Source organism: Anser cygnoides, chromosome 1 (genome assembly GCF_040182565.1).
Source record: "Anser cygnoides isolate HZ-2024a breed goose chromosome 1, Taihu_goose_T2T_genome, whole genome shotgun sequence".
NCBI lineage: Eukaryota > Metazoa > Chordata > Aves > Anseriformes > Anatidae > Anser > Anser cygnoides.
In genome coordinates, this window is record NC_089873.1 from 64,316,113 (window position 1) to 64,336,527 (window position 20,415).

A 20,415-nucleotide genomic window follows, 5' to 3' on the forward strand; every position below is an offset into this window, starting at 1 on the left:
TAGTTACATTCATGCTTATTCATCATCTTTGCCTGGTTTATACTATAACTGCAAACAGATGAGTTCATTACATAAAAAACATGACAAATAATCCCATACACCTCAATAAGATATATTTGAGGACACTCCCCTCTACATCCCTGTAGATGTTTGACACTCTAATGGACTTCCTATGCAAACAGCAGCAAACTCTGTACATTTGGAAAGATAACACAATGAGAAAAGCAAGAGCAATGCTCCTTTGGTCCATCTACCCCATCTTTTCCAAATCCCAAGCAGGATCCTACTTAAAGAACTAGTTGCCCTGCTTCTGAAGTGCTGAGAAAATCTTCACTCTGCAGACAGCTGCGAAAACTCGTGTCAGTGAATAAATTATGAAACGCCTTTCAAAATGTTAGTACTATAGTTAGAATATGAGATGAATCATACTCCAGAAAAGAGACACCCCCATCTGTCAGATCTGCAAAGCTGGGAACTTAATATAGAAACTATACAACTTTCCTTGAGATAAAATTCGCCTGCCAAATCTGTATCTTTTCTAAAATAGTAATCTGCCTTGTTCTCTTGCTCGGAATGCTCCACTTTTTGATGATGCCCCACTATGAATGAGAATTACTTTGTTTTATTAGTACTCTATCCAGCCGCAAATGGATAAAATCTTGAGAGGAAAAAAAGAATCATTATTTTTTCCACAAAAGGACCTCTGCCATATGGTCAAAATGAAGGATGCATTGGCTTAAACACATTTCACCTCCGAAGAAACTTATCCATGCAAATGTAGTTTTACTAGAAATTATACATCCATAAAAAAAATGCCACTCATAAGCCTTCCAATTTTCTTCAGAAATATTCACGCAAAAAAAATCATTTTTAACATTAACAGTCAAGTGCAGTCAAACTAATGTATTCACATAAAGAAAGCCTTATGGACATCAGATCTTCAGTTCCACGAATTTCTACTGACAGTTTACAAGAGACTTGCTTCCACAGTGAGAGTGACATATGTGCTCCACTTCAGAAAACATCAAAAAATTCTGCTTTAGCACTAACTAAACACACTATAGGGAGGGACAATTCACTTTTTTTTTTTTTTAAAAAAAAGCATCTGAGTTCCAAACATAAGGTAAGCAATCCTGTGTATGATGATCATGGATTTTGTTGTGATATTTAGAATAACTTACTTTATTCCATACTAACTATCTTATATGTAATGATTTTTTTTTCTTGGGCAAAAAATATAGAGCACACTAAAATTTGCAAAGTACCATCTCTACTTGCGAATACTTAAAGTTTGAGGTGATCTTAAAATGATTTAGGACTTCATTTATGTTGGTTTTCTTCTCATGTCTGTATAGCAGATACTCCTAGGGAATCCTCAGATGCACCCTACCTCTTCACTTTAATTAGGTCAATCAAATTTGTTCCTGTTTCATATCACAACTCAGGGTGTTTCATTGAGTCTGTTCCTTTTTTTCACTGAAGTGAGCATAGAAAGAAGAGAAAGTGGAACTCTTTTGTACAAAAGAGCATTGAGGTCATCACAGAGCCAGAACACCTACAGCGACATGAATTCACCCATCACAAGCAAGAACTTTTGTTTAAGAGAAACCTCTAAACAGTTTATCTTCACAGTTTATGAAGTTGTATCACAGCACTTCCATGGTAAAGGAAGTTTGAATGTAATAAAAAAAAAGACAAACAGTCTAGTGCAGTATCACAGTCTTCACTCTTACACTTTAATTCCTCAGAGCTTTCAACATTTCCAATCTTCCTGGCAGCTTTCAAGCTTACATTACATATAAAAATAAACAAGTCCCTTCCACCCTCTTTACGAAGACTAATGATGTTACAGGAGCTTAGCAAGCAGACAGGCAGGAAACTTATTCACTACAGCCTGGAGAGCACAAGCTTGGGAGAAAGGATTTCAGTGCTAACAGCTGAGTGCTAAACGGACAATTTCTCCAGATGTTTTGGCCCTTAACAGGGAGCAGCAGGCAAGCTGCTGGTCCTCACAGTAGCATCCCCTCAAGTTATTACATCACGGTAACAGTTTAAGATATGAGCTTCACCAGACTGCTGTCATGGACATTGCTGGTGAAGAGGATTTCCATCCTGTAACACAAGAAAACAAAGAACTTTAGCACGAACCAGGTAGTTCCTGCTACACAGCTCTTCGATTCCATCCCCATCTTACCCCCCACAACATGCGAACACAAAACAAGAACACACACAAAAAGGAAAACAAGAGGAGAAAAAATACCAAACATAACATCACCTGGAAATATCTATACTAGTTTCATAGGACAGCTGAAAAGGGACAAAAGAGCTTGCATAGGCAGAAATATAAAGAGCTTAATTCAATCAAGATGTTATTGTGGCACAAGTAATAGATTTCAGGGCATCTTGCAGCATTTAAAAAACCTCCTTGGTTTATGAAAAGGGAAGGAACACCCTCAAATTCCTGCTCAACGTAAATAGCTTTGCAGATCTTTACATGGGTAGATTTCACAAAAGAAATTCAATTAGCCATAAGCTCAATTAAATATACACAAAATTAGACTAGGATAATTAGTGAAAAAGCACTAAAAAAAGTCTCATTCTATGTTAAGCTTTAACTATTAAGAATATTAATGTTATTAATTACTATAGCAATTATTTTAAACCTAGACAGTTTGTATTTTGGTCTGTAGGTCATCATTACCTTGAAGTAAACGTTGTCTACTTGTTTTTTTTTTTACATTTCTTTTAAAAATTAAAAAGCTATGCTTTTTGAAGTAGATATTGTTTTGATTTTTTTCATCTTTTAAAAAAGATACCATGGTTAGTTAGGTGAGCTCAAAAATAGCATTGCTATCCATTTTATAAAAACATGATCTACACACACCACTTTCCTGTACCCTAAAGCACTAGGGACCATAAAAACCAATTTCCACGTGCCACAGGAAAAGAACAAGAGACAAAGGTATTGATACAGGTCAGAAAAAAGAGTCACCAACAGGAATAGGCTTTTACCACATCTAGTATCTGAGGGAAGACAGGATGCTTTTCAAGGCTGTAACGGAAAACACTTTGCTATAAAAACAGAAGTTCATAGGTCATAATTTCTAATTAGGTTCTGGCAATATTTGCATTATTTAAAACTGCTTCCCACACTGTTTAAGTGTGTGTTAACTAAGCATGCACTTTCTCCAGCCACTATAGGGCTCAAACACATCATGCAACTTCTCCATAGAAGCTCCAGTTGACCAGCAAGTGCACACCATCCACTGTTCATCCTCAGAAGAGCCTCCCTATTTCCCAGTCATTTCGGTCCTTACTCCAAGAGAGTTATGCATAGTTTACACTCTCCATCCCACCCATAGCTAACGTGAATGCTGTGGAGCTTACCCTTTGCTTACCCCAGCTGTTGGGAACATTGACCTATTTCGCAAGAAATGAATGGCCTGTTTCTTCCTATATGTCCTCCTGCCAGCCTTATTCTTCTGTTCTTTCTTCTGAAAGCACCCCAAAAAGAAATCACTTAAAGAGTTCATCTCTTTAAATGGTTGCTGGGTCACATTCTCAAAACAAGACCGTGAAAGATTTCTAAAGCCTTCCCGAGGCTTCTGAGCCCTGTGGCAATACAGCCAGGACAAAGAATCTGTATCCTAACAAAAATAATTTTTTTTCTTAATTCCTATTGTGAAACTGCTGCAAACCTCCTCGTCTAAAGAAATTGCTAGCTGAATTATTTGCTAGTTCAAGCTTATCTATTAGCCAGTAGGATCAAATAGATTTATGAAGATCTATCTGCAATTTCACACCTGTTTCCAAAAAGAAAAACAATTTTAATTAAACAAATGTAACTTTCATGCAAAGATTAGGTGCATGAGATTTTTATGAGTGAGCTGAGGTGCAAGACTTGACAGTCTATGCTAACCACAGGCTGCTTCCATGAACAGCCTTCCCTGTTCTTCCTCCTCCTCCCGACCACGTCTTCCCACCTTCCCACTTCCACCTGCACTAGGATGGGTACAACTGTGTTAACTGGCAGATCAGGAAACCAAAAAAGCCAGACTGCTGCACAACTCCAAACAAGCCCCATACCAAATAGCATTTCACTCACTTTTCATTCACCAATGATCCTGTCTACTCTTTGGTTAGCTTGTTCTAGGTCAAGGTGTGCAACCTCAAGTCGTATCTGCTTTACCAAGACAAAAGCGGAATTCTCACCTGCTTCTTTCAAAACATCATCTCTAAAGCAGCTATAAAATATAAGGAATGAAAAGAAGAATTATTTGTATACAAGAACAAATCTTTTAAAATGTGTGCAATTTACAGATATTTATCCATAAATTCACTTTTTTCTATTTCCTGGGAGGTAAGAAAGGCTATATATATCAGCAAAGGCTCACCTAACATCTCCAACAGTTAGCAACAGCAGAGTCCTAGGGAAGCAGCCAAGAAGAAAGCACAGTACAGTAAGATATCCTCAGAATATACACTAGCTTGCACATTTGGGACTTCCTGAGCCATAAATGCTATCTGTGTTTAATGGCTCTCTACAGGTATTTCAGAAACACATTCTGTCCCTTTGTGAAACCAAGCAGCAAGGTGACAAGTTTCACAGTTTAACTGCATTTTGTTGTTGTTGTTGTTTGGGGTTTTTTTTGGCCAATACTGAAATGCAGTTTTCAAGAGAAAATATTTTATAACCTTTAGACATCACTTCTGAAGCGAAAGTGTCAGCTCAAGTCAATGTGCTTGTGCTTCAAAAGAGCTTCAATAGGTTAGCAGGGCATAACTTTTTGTTGCAAAAGTTGTATTGACTATTCTGCTATGTAACCTGTTTATCCAAAGGTTAATTCTGCATTTGAAAGTAACCTTACTTAATCTCCCTCAGAGACAATTGGATTTTTGGTCTTCCCTGTAGATACTGCCTCCCCACCTCACCCCTTTTTACAACTGTTTCAGCCTTGTGGTGATGAATCATGTTCCAGTTCTTTGATGCATACCACATCATTGCTATGACTTGTTACTATCTATTTTACTCATTTGTTCCTCCAGTCCCCTTTTCTACAGAGAGAGAAGAATCCTTTGATATCCTCTCCCTTAGAAAGAAAGATTGTGGAATGTAAGTCTTCATTTTCCAATGTAAAGACAAGAAAAAACACCTTTGCTTTTACTAGTATGATTTTAAATATTCTCAAACGTATTTATTTAAATCTTTTAGTGGTTTGTTGTCCCTGCAAAAACTGGTGACAGTATTTGTACTCCCAATGCATCTCCAAAGAAAATATTGTTTATTTACACTTCCTGCAATTTAATGTGACTTGAGAGGTTTGTTATTTACGTTTCCCATTTTCATCCAACTTCAGCTTTCCAAAGGAGTCTTCAGAGAGTTACGGTTGTGTGTTTTTTCAGTTACAGTGCCCTCTTTTTCATTGCTACATAACCCCACTGTACCCCCTTTTATTTTATTTCCCAATAGACAATACTTCTCCTTGGAGCCTCCAATAAACTGTCTTTAAATGTTTGACCCTTTACTGTGAGACTTGTAATGCTTAACAAAACAAAAAACACACATACAAAAACACCCTCCTTTTCTGCTCTCAATAGCATTGTCCTTGGCTTCTGACAGAAAATTTTCTAGCTTTTGCCGCCCCCGGAGAGATGCTGAATTTCTGTGCACTGTAGTCACTATTACAGGACAGCTTTTCTGCCATGACATTTTGAAACCGCTCTGCATACACAGCTCAGGAACCAGCTGCTGCCTGTCCTCGTATGAATCCTCTCACTAGTCTGTCTGTGAATTTGTCACTGTGTCTGAAGCTTAGTTTCAGTATTCCAACCCAGTATGATACGTACGCAATCCAGATGGACATTAAAGACCTCTCTCTCCCATGACTGTTGTACCTCATCCCTCTACAGTCTTTCCCATCTTCCTCACGGTATTACTGCTAGTGTAACCACACTGATGATGTAGTCCTACTACTGTATTTTCCTTTTCTGTGCCTAGAGTCTAAACTCATGGGGATTTTGTTACTTATGACAAGCTGCTAATCTGACTTGACTTTAAGCTTTATCATGCAACAGTTTCCCCATCAGCTAAGCCTGTCTTTCTCTATACTTTAATACTATATTATCCCCGCAGTTGTCATCGTCCTACCAACTTTAGGATGTATATTATAATCAACACCTTTTTAAGATAAGCATTTAGTTGCCATATTTTTCCTGTCAGTTCCCTGATATTAGTGCAGAAATTCGTATACCATGTTTGATATCTTTTTTCCTTGATCTGTATGCTTAAAGAGCACTCCATTCGGTCTCACTTCCCTTCTATTTCTCAAAGAATGACTGCTTATTCCTTTCTGCCCCTCACAGAGGGCACAGCAAAACAGTTACTACCTGTATTTTGTTTCCAAAACGTCCAGATTCACTGTGCTAAGAATATGGGTAAGAGACCTTGACCACTGGGTCCTCTCACTCCTTTCCTAGGAACCTGTCCAAATACCTTGTGATGCTCACCATCACCCTGACACCTAGGAGTAAAGTCACTGGGCAGTCCTTCTCTGAAGAATACCAATTTTTTATTATTATTTTTATAAATATATTCTTCATAGATTAATAGTTCTCCATTTCAAAATGCAGCGTTCTGGGAAGACACTTTCATTGCAATGTGTTACAAGAAGGACTAATTATTGCACCCTATTTCTTTATCGCCATGTCATTGCCATCCTGCCATTAGCCTGGAGCTACTAGTTTAGAGATGGTATTGCTCTCCTTAGTCCCTGACATAATCCTCATTCAGCCTCTGTCTTGTTTCCCCTTTTTCAGCAATTTTGGCATTGCTCAGCTAAAAGAAAACCTGCTCTGTAACAGTGGTGTCTGTGAGCCCCTTCATTTCCCTGCTTTCAGCTCAGCCTTTCAAATCAGAAAGGCTCTCAGAGGCAAAGCTTTTCTCAGAGGCAAAGATGGAGCACATTTTGGAAATTCTGAGCAGGAAATTGAGAACCTACCTCTCCCTTGGTGGACCTCTGCCTGTATTTTATTAGAAGGGGTTGTTGCTAGTTTAGTCTGTATCTACATAGCCATTTTTAACTATATCTTTCAAGATTCATTGACAACACTGGGGACTGAGAACTTAGTGGCCTTTGCCCATGCAACATAATTGGATTCAACAGGCTTTCTAGTTGGATTATGTCTCTGAGCTGCAGAATTACCTGAACCTCGTATGCTGGGAAGGAGAATATTGAAGACAGTTGACCTGACATCATCTCCACAGGTGACCTAGATTCACTTCGTAACACAACCCTGCTAGAGACAAGCATCACATTTCCAGCAGCTCCACTGCAGGTACAGAGCTCCTCTGGCTTGTGACCATAGAAAGGTTCATTGCCACCCATGTTTGCTCCCTTAGGCAATATTCACCTACTCAGGTTTGAGCAAGATTCTCATCTCTACTACAAAGCTGCATTTTCCCCTGCATTCCATCTCCTTTTCCTGCACTAAGAGGGATACTGGGCTTTGGTGACAGTGTTTTAAACTCATGGCATATTTCCAGCTGTTTCAGTGAAGCTGGAAAGAACAAACATCAATGAGATTAAGTATCCCTACTTTTACCTGTCAGCTGGTACTCTTAATTCTGTAAGAACACCCTATGCAGAATCTTTCACAAAAAATATAGTAGCATTCCATCATTGTGAATAAAATATTTTCATATATTTTTAGGGTGTTTTTTTCTTCCACAAGCAATCCAGAATAGTAATGTACAAATAAAAAAACTGAGCTGCTACGAGGGAAGCCACAGCTTCTGAGTTAGCATAAAGACTTCAGGGAATAAACACGGGAAATGGACTTCATTTCACCACAACTACACTTGTTTCTCTGTGACCCGTGTACTGCTATGGTGCTGTCATTAAGGAAGAATTTCAGCTCTATATAAACAATTTTGGGGTGCGGGGGGGAAGCCCCCATATAAATGGTAGAAAGTTAATGTAAAGAAAGCTTTGAAAAACAATTCTTACTGACATTAGCAAAGAACTAAATTATTCATATTACTGAGTGCAGAAGAAAGTGCTGACACAGGTAATTGTTTGCATGAGGAACTTTCCAGCCTCCCCTAGCTACCTTGAACTCCTGTTTCTAGAAATATGCAAAAGGTCTTAACCTTTGATAGCTGTTACATGAAACGATTACTTGTCTACTTCACATCTAAATTGCTTAGAATTAAATTTGAACTCCTCCAAGACTTGTCTGCCTATCCAATAAAAACAAGAGTTTGCCAGTTGTTAGGGAATTTTTTTCTTCATCTCTGTTATTCAGTAACATCTCTCCATGTGTCAGCAGATACAAGTATACTGAAGGAGAAGTTTCCTTATTGATTTATCTCAGACCTCTGAGCCAAGAAGCCATTTATCACTGTCACACACAGAGTCACAAATATATTTAACATAATGTGTTAAGCACAAAGGCTATAAAAGCAGTGAACCATATTTTCCAATAGGCTGCTGCTTAACCTCTTTCTCTCTCTGTGAAACACATACTACAATTGCATCTGTTTTTTCACACATGAAGTTACAGACACTTTTTTTTTTTTCAAATGAATCAAAATGTTTTAGTAAGGTATTTCAGTTGTCGTCCAAGACCCATTTCTTCCAAGATCTGCTTTTTATACATTGCTGTGTTACAGCTTGAAAAACTTGAGAATGGGCTTGATGGCAATTTTTTTGCTTTTATAAGTTACATTTATTTGTGTAAGAGATATTAAACACTGGAGTTTAAAAATCTGTATTCCTGTCATCTCTACGAAAAACATAACACAGGCTAAAACTTTCTCACTAGTCACAATTCATCACATACTTATAGGCAAGACTCTTTTCTGCTGGTGCTATCTTTGATTTAATTTTGGGGTCCTTATTTTAGAGTAATCCTGGGGTTCCCCACTTAATTACATGTCTAGAGATAATGTATATTACATTCCTCACTGACAGCTATCGTAATGGAAGTGACAGAAATCAAACTCTACTGAACACTTTCTAAGAAAACTCACAATATACATAGCCATGAAGTGTTTCATCTATTAAATCTACACATTTTAAAAAAATGTTGTGTCTTCATCCAACATCATCAAATGCAATGCGATGTGAAGGCACTCTACATTACAGAGTATAGCACAGCTCCTTGTTTTCTCTGACCAACGAAAAATATTGCCAGAAATATTGCTACAAATATCTTGTTTTGTAGGAAGCACATAAGCCAATATCCCTGCTGCAAAACAACTGGACACTCAGAGATGACACTTAGAGATGACACTTAAACACAAGACAATTATTCTTAGTCAGTAGTTTGCTTGAAGTTAATGCTCCTGTTTCAACCTTGAGCAAAAGCCTAGATCTTGGAAAGCTGGTTTGCTTTTACCACTTTTTCATTTGGTCTAATAAAGGCTATCACGTTTCCTTCCTCACCTCACTTATTATAGATTTATTGGTATTACTGTAACTGTGATGGTCTTTGAAACCTTACTGAAAGTTGTAAGCTCTTACGTTTCAAAGAGCTTCCAAATATAATAATACTGGTGTGGTTATGATCTAGAGAGTCCACACCCATTTACTTCCAGAAAGAGAAGCATTATTTTTTAATTTATGACTTAGGAACTTTAGTTTCATAATAGCAATTTCTTTACAACTCTTCCTGAAAATAAGAATTTTATAAAGTTTAACTTTTTACAGTTTTTAAATAACTGACTGCATGCACAAATGAAGCACATCACATGCTGGTGCAAATCAATGCATTTCCATATATACATGATATACATTTCAGTTTACCATACAAACTTGGGTTGAATGAAAACTATCAAGACCTTAAGTAGTTTGGACCAAGCCCTTTACCACTGATGTGAGATTATCTGGTACTTTCCTAATTCAAAAAAAAAAAAAAAAAAAGGATGGTGAAGTAGAGTGAAAGTTTTACAGTGGAAGGGAAGGGGTTGTTTGAGTTATAACAGAAGGTAGCTCATTTGGAATTGCTAATGCATAAACTAGAAGTATGTTAGGTACACTAAATTATAACACAAAACTTTGCTTTCAAATATTCAGTGTCCTAAATGTCACTGTGAAATAATCCAAATGTGTAAGTCTTAAATAGATTAGTCACACTCATGTGCTTCAGATTTACCATATATTTAGATTCTTTTCTCTTTAGTTCTTCTCTACTGTGTTTTTCATGCCTTTTACTTCAAGATATTGGTGTGTATCAAACCCTAAAATCCAAGTACTCCCAGATGTTGCAGATAATCAGATTTAGACAGCAAACTAAATCCCAGGGTACCATCAGCCCTAGGGCTTTCCACTACCTTTCCCTGATGGCCAGGTATGCTTTGCTGAATTAAGTATGTAATCTCTTACCCAAAATAAGCCAACTGAACAGCCTACCAAAAAGTGTTGCAGCAGTTCATTTTATAGCCCCAACAACAAAACACACTGGCACAATATATGAAAAATAATGGAAGAGGGAGACACTCCACATAACTTAGTTTTTAAAAACGCTCAGTGCCTGAAGGCATTGGGAGTAAGCAGGGGAGAAGCTCAGGAAGTTTTATTAATTGTAAAGCAAAGTAGTTCTCACTATGTGCTAGTTGGTATTTACACAGACAAAAATACAAGATGTCCCTTATATTATTAGAAGTTGTCACCAGATGGAGAAAATAAAGCAAAAATAAAGTTACACATCATCCAAAAAGGATCACTAAGGATTTAAGTCTTCATACTTAGACCAAAGATATTAATGTTTTTGCAACACTTACGCCCATAGTTCTCCTTACTGCATGTATCAACACCTGATTTCAAAGACGCTGAATTTTGTCTAATGCAACCATGAAAGCTCCTAAGAATAAGCAGCTGTCTTGCTGATGTTTAACTATGGGTAGAACAAAGTTATACTATAAACTTTGGAAATAATCTGAAGAGGCAGTTCTGAGATATTGCTGAGAACTATTTCCAAAAGACAAAGATTTTGTTAATAGCTAATGCTGAAAAATCTGTTTTCTAGAATTAATTCACTGACAGAGCTATAATCACCCTTTCTCTCCAGCCTTTCAGTCAGGTTTATGGGCTAACAGCTCAAAGGCACTAAAGCGACGAGCAATCAAAACCCCTCTCTGCAGACGGCATGCATTACAAGAGACCCTCAGGGGCTTTAAGGTTGCTGAGCTTGGATGGAGGGTGCCCCAACAGAGGCTGTAGAGCATATTTAGGCAACCCAGGCACCAGGACTGACTGGTTGCTAAGGAGCAGACTGATCTGAAGAGGGCCAAAAGGAGCTGTTGTGCAATTCAAACCACACTCTGGCATCTTGGCCAGCCCCCCAGCATCCAACTGAAGGCTCGTCTCATGGACCATACACAGCAGGAAGTCCTTGTTCAGGATTGAATCATGCAACAGCAATACCTGGAAGTTTCTACAGGATTCAGAAGCCAGCCACTCTGTCTGTAGGGGCTAGAGGGTTGACCCCTAGGCTGACTATTCTTTTCATTTTTAGGTGTTTGCTCTCACCAGGTGACTGGGAGGGGTTCACACTCACAGCTTTCATACCAAAGCAGGCACACCAGCCCCTTGCACAAGAGTTACGGATTCTAGTAAACAACTCAGAAGATTTAAAATGCCACTGTCAAATAAGCCTGGAATTAAGTTTCCAGCCCTGCCATCAGATGTTAAGATTTGGTTTTCTTTTCCAAAAATCCTTATCACAAAGTTCCCACAGCAACCAAGCATTACATCCATACGACTTCAATTCTCGCCTCCGTAACAGCTCGGAGATATGCCTGCAATAACTGCGAGCACAAATAATTGCTCTCTCTATCCTCCAGATGATATCTGCAATAAAGCATGTTAGAATGTGACCAGGATTCTAAATAGGTAATTTGAGCGTTTTTTGTAGTGAAGATAAATTAGCAATGATGATGAGTCATTAATATCTCCTATTAATTTCCACTATTGTTTAAAAGTCTCCTAGAATATCAAACAGTAAAGAATCTATTATAAGAAACTGTTTGGAGAATTATTCAGCACTGTTGCACAACCAAAGCTACTGAAGAGAGCAGCAAACAAACAAAACTCAAAACAAACAAACCTAAAAAACACCTGAGGAGCACCTCTCTACCCAGCCCTTTCCACTCAATCCCCACAAGCAAACTGATGTCCAGAAATAATATTTCAAATCAGCTTAAGGTGCTCACAGACACACAGCATGGGCGAAGGATCAGTTTCACCAAGGGTTTGCACATTTGCCTCTAGGCCTCTGCCATTTCGTAATGAGCACTGCTCAGTCAGCAGGCACCCACCCACCTTGCACAAATACACCTTCACTTTTTATGGCAAAGTGAAATTTTATGGCAAGAAAGTGAAGAACTTCTTGCCAAACATAGTAGTCCAGCTATCTGTGCCAAGGCCTGCACGCTGCTTCATGTGTGCACCCACCTTCTTGCAGGCTCACGGCTGCTCCGTCCCCAACCCTGACCTCTTCTTCTCCTGGAATCAGGCCACCAGCTGATGCTGATGGAGACCATACCAACTCCATCCTGCTTCCCTCTGCCTCTTTCTACCTCCACAGAGAAAGGAAGGATTGTCACAAGCTGCAGCAACTGATGCATACTGGGATTTTACTTTCATCATTTGTGACCAAACATTCAGAAGCTTGACTATTTTTGGACAGAGTTTTGAAGTGCTGACAAGCCAAAGAGTGGACAACCTTTAAATAATCGGACCCTTAAGATATCTACAAGTGCCCACTTTGTTGGTGCAAAGAAGTATTTGGGCAGTTGGTTTCCTGCCTATGTCTTTATGGCTTAGGCTTAAAAAGTAATGTAACATTCTGTCACCAAGAGTAGGATAAAGATAATTTTAAAAAATGAAAAATTACACACCACTTCAGACCCTATGTAGTGTAAATGCATAAGTCATAGCTGCAATTTTGAATGAACAGATTCTTTTTCCATTTGTAGATTATAAACTAAATCCCCCTATATAAGAACTGTTTGCAACTTCCACAGGTATGTTGTTCCTACTTATGTGGCATAAAGACACTTGGAATAGTGAAAAGAAAATGAGAAACGTGACAAAAATCTCATCCGCTATTTCCCAGAACACTAGGTATAAAAATACCTTACAGATGTTATGAGCTTCACAAGTCCTCTGCCTCTGCCCTGCACCTGCCAAGTTGGTATTATAAAAATAGAGCATTGTCTGAATACAGAAATACCAACCTTTCAAGATAATAGCTGATGATAATATTGACATTTTAGTCCAGTAAACAAACTTCAGCTGGACAATGTAGTTAGCATATATTAATCATCCTCCTCTAAACAGCTCACTCACCAGATTGTTCCTAAATAGCTTAAACAACTGGATACATAAATATTTTTTGTTAGCACTAGAAACAGCAAGGTTCTCTCTAAATTTTCCTCCTTTACATGAGGCCAGCCTATAAAAGAAAAGAGACACATACTGCATTGAAAAAGCTGTTGCTATGAGACGGAACCTGTATTATTTCTGCATGTCACCTTGTGACCACCCTCAGCTGCCACTGCAGGACCAGGGTAACTGGGCTATTCCAGAATAAAAGCTTTGATCTGGTTTGCATGTTATGGAGCTAGCCCCTTCACCTGGCAGAAACAAATAAAATGTTAATTTTGCTGACTTTGGTTAATCTTTAAGTGCTTGCTGAGTGCTCACAGTGTAGGGCTCTTCTCAAGAAACATCCAAGCAAGAGAACTGGAGGAGGATGGAACCAAATATGAAGAGTATTCAAGAAAACAGCTGGTCTGATGATAAGCAAAGAGATCCCATCGGGGCTATGTAATGATCCAGGAAATACAGAAATAGAAAACCTACAGACAGGGTAGGCAGCCATGGTTGTTTTACCCTCTTCCATTTCTCTAGCCCCATGTGGATATACAAAACCACTAACACCAGCACAGCTCTTGGCAGTTTCTTTAAGATAGCTGTAAGCAGATTTGTTCCGGTCCCTCATGTATTCAGGCTATATCTTCCTTTCTTTCTGTTTTATACTTCCAACACCATTTGCACAGGCACAGCTTTAAATAGGTGCAGTTTCACAGAGGAAGCAAGCATGGAGTTCACCCAGTGAGGCAGGATTCCTCCTGCTGAGGGGAGGTTAACAGTCTCAGGGAACAAATGGAAAAAGGAACATCTTTGTGCAGACCCTCCTTGGAAGTACAGCCATGCAAACAGAGCTGAACCAATGTGCTGGTGGAAGCAGCAGCTTGTGAAACCAGAAGAAGAGCAGCACAGAACCTCAGAGCTTGTCAACTACCACGCCATACCCAGGTGCAGATCTGGGGCAAGTACCATGGGATGTGCTCCACCACTTTCAGGGAGAGGAACCACCGCCTGCCTAATGCACAAACAGAAGCACCAGACAGACCGATTAGGGCCTCCCCAGGAAAACATGAAGCTGCACAGCACCAGACTTAACACAGCTCCTGTGCCAGAAGCACAGCAAAACCTTCATGTGAAGGGAGATCAAATCACTCTACCCTCAGCCAGGAGCAGGACTGCTGAGGGTGTCATGTTCCACCCCCCAGGAGAGGGATTTCCTTGCTCAGAGCAATTATCACCTTGCCAGTTAACTGAAACTGCACTGCGTGATGAAAAAGAAGTTGTCCTGTTCTCCTTAGCTGGAGAAATCAAACATCTACACTAGTCTACCTTGGGCACCTTTGAAAAACTGAGAGGAGATGAGATTTAACTAGCAGGGGTTATATTTCCCTCATATCTTCCACAACTTGGTAGACGGAAAAATCGTATTTCAAAGAAGAGCGTTACAAATTCTGGCTTTTCCACACCAAAACTGAACACAAATCTGAAGCATTCAGACTCCCATTATGTCCTTTTAAGCCAGTGTCTAACTGGTAATGGATGAGTTACAAGCTATTTCCTCTGCATAGACACATGAGGACTTTCAGCTTAGGAATGATACAGTATCACCCCAAAAGAGAAAATTAGCATCATTATGACCTTCTCCAATTAAGGAGTCAACTGTAAACCAGCTAAAGCATTCACTGTTCAGTGCTGTTACCTTCCACTTGACTTGATTCACAGCACCATACAAAGCACAGTAACTCACTGCCCAGCCTCACCGAGCAGAGACTTCTCTAATATGGACATAGATTTCCACCTAAATGACACTAACAACAGCACACAGTCCTCGTGGGTTAAAAAGGTTGGTTTTTACCATAGCCTGAAGAATGAAGGTCTAGAGCAACACACAAACCTGCTAAAACAGATTCTGCCACCACCATTCTTATGCTCGACCCATTCTGTGACCCACCATTGCACATTAGGAAAGTCTCCTTTTTTTTTTCTTTTTAAGTTATAGTACACTTTTTCACATGCAGCTCCTTTAACGCTATTTCCATAGCTGTTTATACTCTGCTTTGCGTATATTCATTGATCTAGACAAAACTCAACCTTTAAGCAGATAAATAGTCCCAACAGAATTTAACACAGAAGCTTGCAGTACTACATGGATGTTTTGGCAATACTACTGAGTGCAGCAGTGTAGCAAGAATAAGCTCAGTAGTTTTGCTACATCAGCCATGACAATAACAGCCTTGCAAATAATCAAGCTCCATATTTAATATCATACTATCCATACTTAAGATCATTTAATAACTAAAATACTTTTCCAAACAAGAAAAAATGTTATTAAACATGCTTTATGAAGCAATAATAAAATACATTTCATTGTCATCTGTCTGTGCCTAAGTTCAATCTTTAACCTGACGGGACAGCAAATGCAAAAAAAAAAAAAAAAATCAATGACTGCACATCATTTGGAATAAATAAATATCCAAGAACTGCTGGAGAGGAACTAATTACTGCTTGTGTAAGCGGTATGCTTTAGATGTCTTCTGTCTTGCGCTGCACTAATGATCTAAAAATTCAGGTATAAAGATGCAGTCACTCTTCTCAAATCATAAACAATCTGTTATGATCCTGGCTGCAGCACTGCTACTTTTGAGGTATCTAATATATAAGTGATGTTATTAATACTATGCCTGCAAAACATAACCAAATCCATACACAGACAAAAAAAATGGATAAGAACATCACTCTATCACAAGTACCTGCAGATCTGCAGCTTAATTTCAGTTGCCAATTTGCCTTTTTTGCCAGACAAACATCTCTGCACAGCCAGGACTGTTTGCTTCACACTAAGTCCTACAGGGCCCTGGCTGCACTACCTACCGATCATTACTGGGAACATGGCCCTAGATAGAAAGAACATTTAAGCCAACTTTTTGGCTTCCTCATCCTCTGCACAAGTCAGACCTTAAATTAAAACAGCCTAAGGTAGTAACCCAGGGAGCACACCTTCACAGCAAGGCAGGGGGAGTGGACTGGAAGCTATGACCTTATCCACCAAGTTTCCAGCATGTTCAAAATGCAAGTTTTCTGCCATTTTTTGTTCTTCTCAGTGGTGCAGCGTAGGCAGAGAGGAGGCTGCCAATGCCATTGAAAATAAAAATGCACCTATACAAGTAACAGTTATAAGAAGGAAAAATACTAACCACACAATTAATTGGTAATGAGACTTTCTGAGAGCATCACATGGACCGTAGTATAGATGAGCTGTCAAAATCAAAACATGCCAAATTCTGAAGGGATACCGCATCTTGCACAACTGGGTCTTTCAGTAGCACTCATGACATTCAGCAGCATTACATCTCGAACATACAAATCTGCGATTTGCCCCTGGTCACAGGAGAAATACTTTGTACCCAAGAGACAAAAACATTTACAAAAAGCTCAGTGTCTCTAAAAAGGCCTTGAGCTCTTCCCTTTTTCCTAGCCGCCGTTCTTCCCTGCTCTCTGCTGGTCTTCCAGACCATGGAAGCTAGATGTCCTAAGTTTACTCAACAACTCAGAACAGGATTTGTTTAAAGAAGTGTTGTTCTGTAGGAGTCTGGGGTGGTATGCATGTTACTCATGCTGTCAATTATTTTATGATATAGGAGAAAGTGAGCATTTATGCAGATACTGCTGCATTTACACTTCTGGTGATTGTATGAAACCCTGACAGAAACAAAAAGTCTGTATTCAGCAAAACTGATCTGCTAGCAACAAAGGCATCGCTTGAGAAAAAAAAATCCAAATAAAGACAGAAAATGCAGGAAAAAAAATCATACAGTCTGATGTTATCGCTAATATACTATACAGCGCTATTAATCATTGAAATAGCCATATTATTTTAAGAACATTACAGAAGGCTTCTTGTTAGCATCGAGTAACCATTACATCTCTCAAAATCAAAACTGAATCAGTATATTCTGAAATTTTGTTAAACCTGAACCCTACACGGTGAAAGCAATTTCTGCTGCAGCTGAACTAAACTGGAATAGGAAGCGTGCTACTTCCACTTGAGATAAACATAGTTTATAAAACGAACGTGCTTTATCACAATAAAATTACAGACATATCAAAATATCTCCTGTTGGCATTGTCAGCTAAACCCTTTGATGCTTTGTTAGACATCAGACTGCTTCATGGATATGCACACACAGGAAATAAGCATTTGGAGTACCTTTTCCTTTTTTTTTTTTTTTAATGTAATTAAATGTATGCAGTAGTCATCTGTGAAAGATATTTAAAAAATGGTGTAGTATTCTAGAGAAGACACACACAATTACTGGATCTTAAATATGTACTTTCTGTATGACCTACCTTTAACCCCTAGAAAATAAGAGACTGAAAATGCAGAGAAACAGCTGTACTTGATTCCTTACCAATCAATGTTGCATGACACCAGGAACTAATAACTAATTAGTTTTCAATTAAAATGCTTTCATCCTCTCTGAAGCAAAACAGCAGCAATATTTTATCTCATTTTAGCTGAAATAACCATTAGCAGGCTATAAGAAGAGGCAATGTAGTTAACATTGTATGTTTAATTCTGTGACAGATTTCAATGGCAGACTAAAAAAAAAAAAACAAACAAAAACCCACAAGACATCTTGTTTATGCGACTTAAACTGCTATGGTCTGGTTGCAAAGCTCATTAGCTACAGAGATCTAAACATACCAGGGTTTTTACACTGTATGTTATCAAATTAGGCAGTTATCTTAGACTCATGGGCTATACTGTACCCACATATAAATTCAGGGGGTAACATCTGCAATGGTTTTGATTTAAAACAAAACCTTAAAAAATTAAATTTAATATGCAGTTAAAAAGGTTAGCCACTCCGGAGGCTAATCCAACATGCCTAATAAAGGCAGGTTGTGTTTCAGGAAGAATGATTGCATAACTTACCATTCATTGAGTGAGGCATAGTGGTAGTGATGCCCAGACACACCAACAGCACTTGATTTTAGTGAATTATAAATCCTACTGGATTGGTAAAACACTATAGACCATCACATTTAACCCATTCCCTTGCAAATAAAGGATTCAATGCAACGATACTTAGCCATCTGCCAGCCAGATTCTTTCCCTGAGCTGTCCCAGCGTATAATTACTATTATTCAAAATGATAAACAAAATTTTTGGTTCATAAACAATACAAATTTATTTCTGTTTCCACCCCAGCCTGCAAATATGGCAGGGAAGCAATTGCTCTCATGCAAATAGCTGCATAGAAAAGATCTTCCCAAAGGGCTCTTATCACTTTACAATTAATTGTTCCACCTAACACCCCTTACAGGCAAATTCCTCTCAAGCCAAACAGCAGACCTTGTCTGTGCTACTATTTCTTTCCTTCTTTGCCAGTCTCTGGACTGGAAGCACAATAGATTTTTATGCCTTCCTTATACCTCAATAGGAATCCCCTGCAGCCCAAGTTAGTTTGTGGTCTGCTTGCCTAAGGACATGTCTGCCTTGGCTAGTGATGACTACCACAAGCCTTTTACCCTAGAAAAACGGTTTACTCAACTTACAGAATTCCCCTTCTTTCTTCCTCCTGCATCAGATTGCCGTCTGCCTCTTTATATGTCAAAGTAGATACCATAAATTCAACCTACACCTCTCCACACAAAATTCCTTAAAATAGGATACACATTGGTTAAGTTCTTGTAATAACAACAAAAACTTCTCATAACTTGTAAGGAAATGTGATTGTCCTGGGACCCTACATTCATTTCTTGGGAGTAAATACCTGGATGGGGGTAGTGGTAATTGGCAAGCAGTAAAACTCTACTAAAAATAAAAATGCTACTAAAAATATGAATAAGAGAAAAAGCTTTTTAAGGAAAATCCCAAACTTAATACCTGTGCTTGCCTATATGAATATATTTATTCTGTTAAAGTCAAATGTATAGTTTGTTTCCAATTATATTGCCTTTTTTATATTTTAAATGAGATCTCTCAGCTTCCAGTTCCTCCAATATTGCAAGAAGTATTTTAACAAAATTTAGATGTTTTCATACAAAAACTATGAGCCTAGTTATGTCAACATTTTTCATTATTAGATCATGCGCTGGACAGCTATAAGATTCCAGGGACACACACTATCTTCTGGTCCTGTGCATGCACAATGTTTACATCAGTGAGGTTCTATTTTATTACCAAAACTCACATGGGCCATAGTAATGCAAATAGTGATCGACAGTGATGAAAAGACATACCCTCCCAAGCAGACACTGGAAATAAGAAGACATGCCAACCTATGGAAAAGATGAGTGACCTCCCGCTCATAAAACCTGTAACTCATTTAGATAACCTCTACACAGAGAGCAGCAAAATAGCCCCATCATGGTGCTCATACAGCCTCCAGTGAAGTGCAGAACAGCAACAGCATCTCCTTCGGGAGGTTATTAGAGCAATAATGTGTTCAGCCTTGGAAAAGCTGTGTGATTGGCAACCCTGAGCTCACAAGCACTTAGCTAATGCAGTGGGCTGAGCAGCTACATCACGCTCCACACAGAGGTCACACACAAACATCAAACGTGATAAGCTGTGGGGAAGCGAGCACCAATGGCATCACCCAGCAGCTGATATGTACCACTGAAATGGCGGTATGCCACCAGGAGCCAGCATGATGTCAGACCACCATCAGCTCTGAGACGAGCTTCAGAGGCGTCTGCTGCCAAGCGAGGTGCCACCATCCACACCATCATCATCAACAGAAGAAGGATGCAGATACATTTTCACCACCTGTTAACTACTGCATTTTTTGGTCCCTCCAATCCCTAACTGTAGAAAGGCCCTGAGATTTTACTCCAAGGCAGACTAGGTAAAGGTATAATGACAGGTTATTACCTAGCAGTAATGTTCACAAGTGCCCTACGCTCAGATTCTGGCAACATCCCACTGGTCACCTTAGTTGCCTTACTGTTAGCCCCCCAGGTTGGTCAGATCAAGGCCATTAAAAAAGGCTGAAAGCTGCACTGCACCTCCCTAAGATAGAAACAGCCAGGT

At 38.9% G+C, this 20,415-nt stretch overlaps 1 protein-coding gene across 13 annotated transcripts in view; it reads right to left on the reverse strand.

The window, feature by feature from the left end:
• The window catches only part of BICD1 (BICD cargo adaptor 1), a 177,139-nt gene that overhangs the window by 130,106 nt on the left and 26,618 nt on the right, over positions 1–20,415 (reverse strand). The window contains exon 2 of one of the 13 annotated variants that reach the window (XM_066998420.1): positions 1–20,415. This exon is cut by the window's left edge and continues 13,211 nt beyond it; it is cut by the window's right edge and continues 25,075 nt beyond it. The exons of the other annotated variants lie outside the window; for them this stretch is intronic. The gene's annotated coding sequence lies outside the window, so the exon portion shown is untranslated. 13 annotated transcript variants of the gene reach the window in all.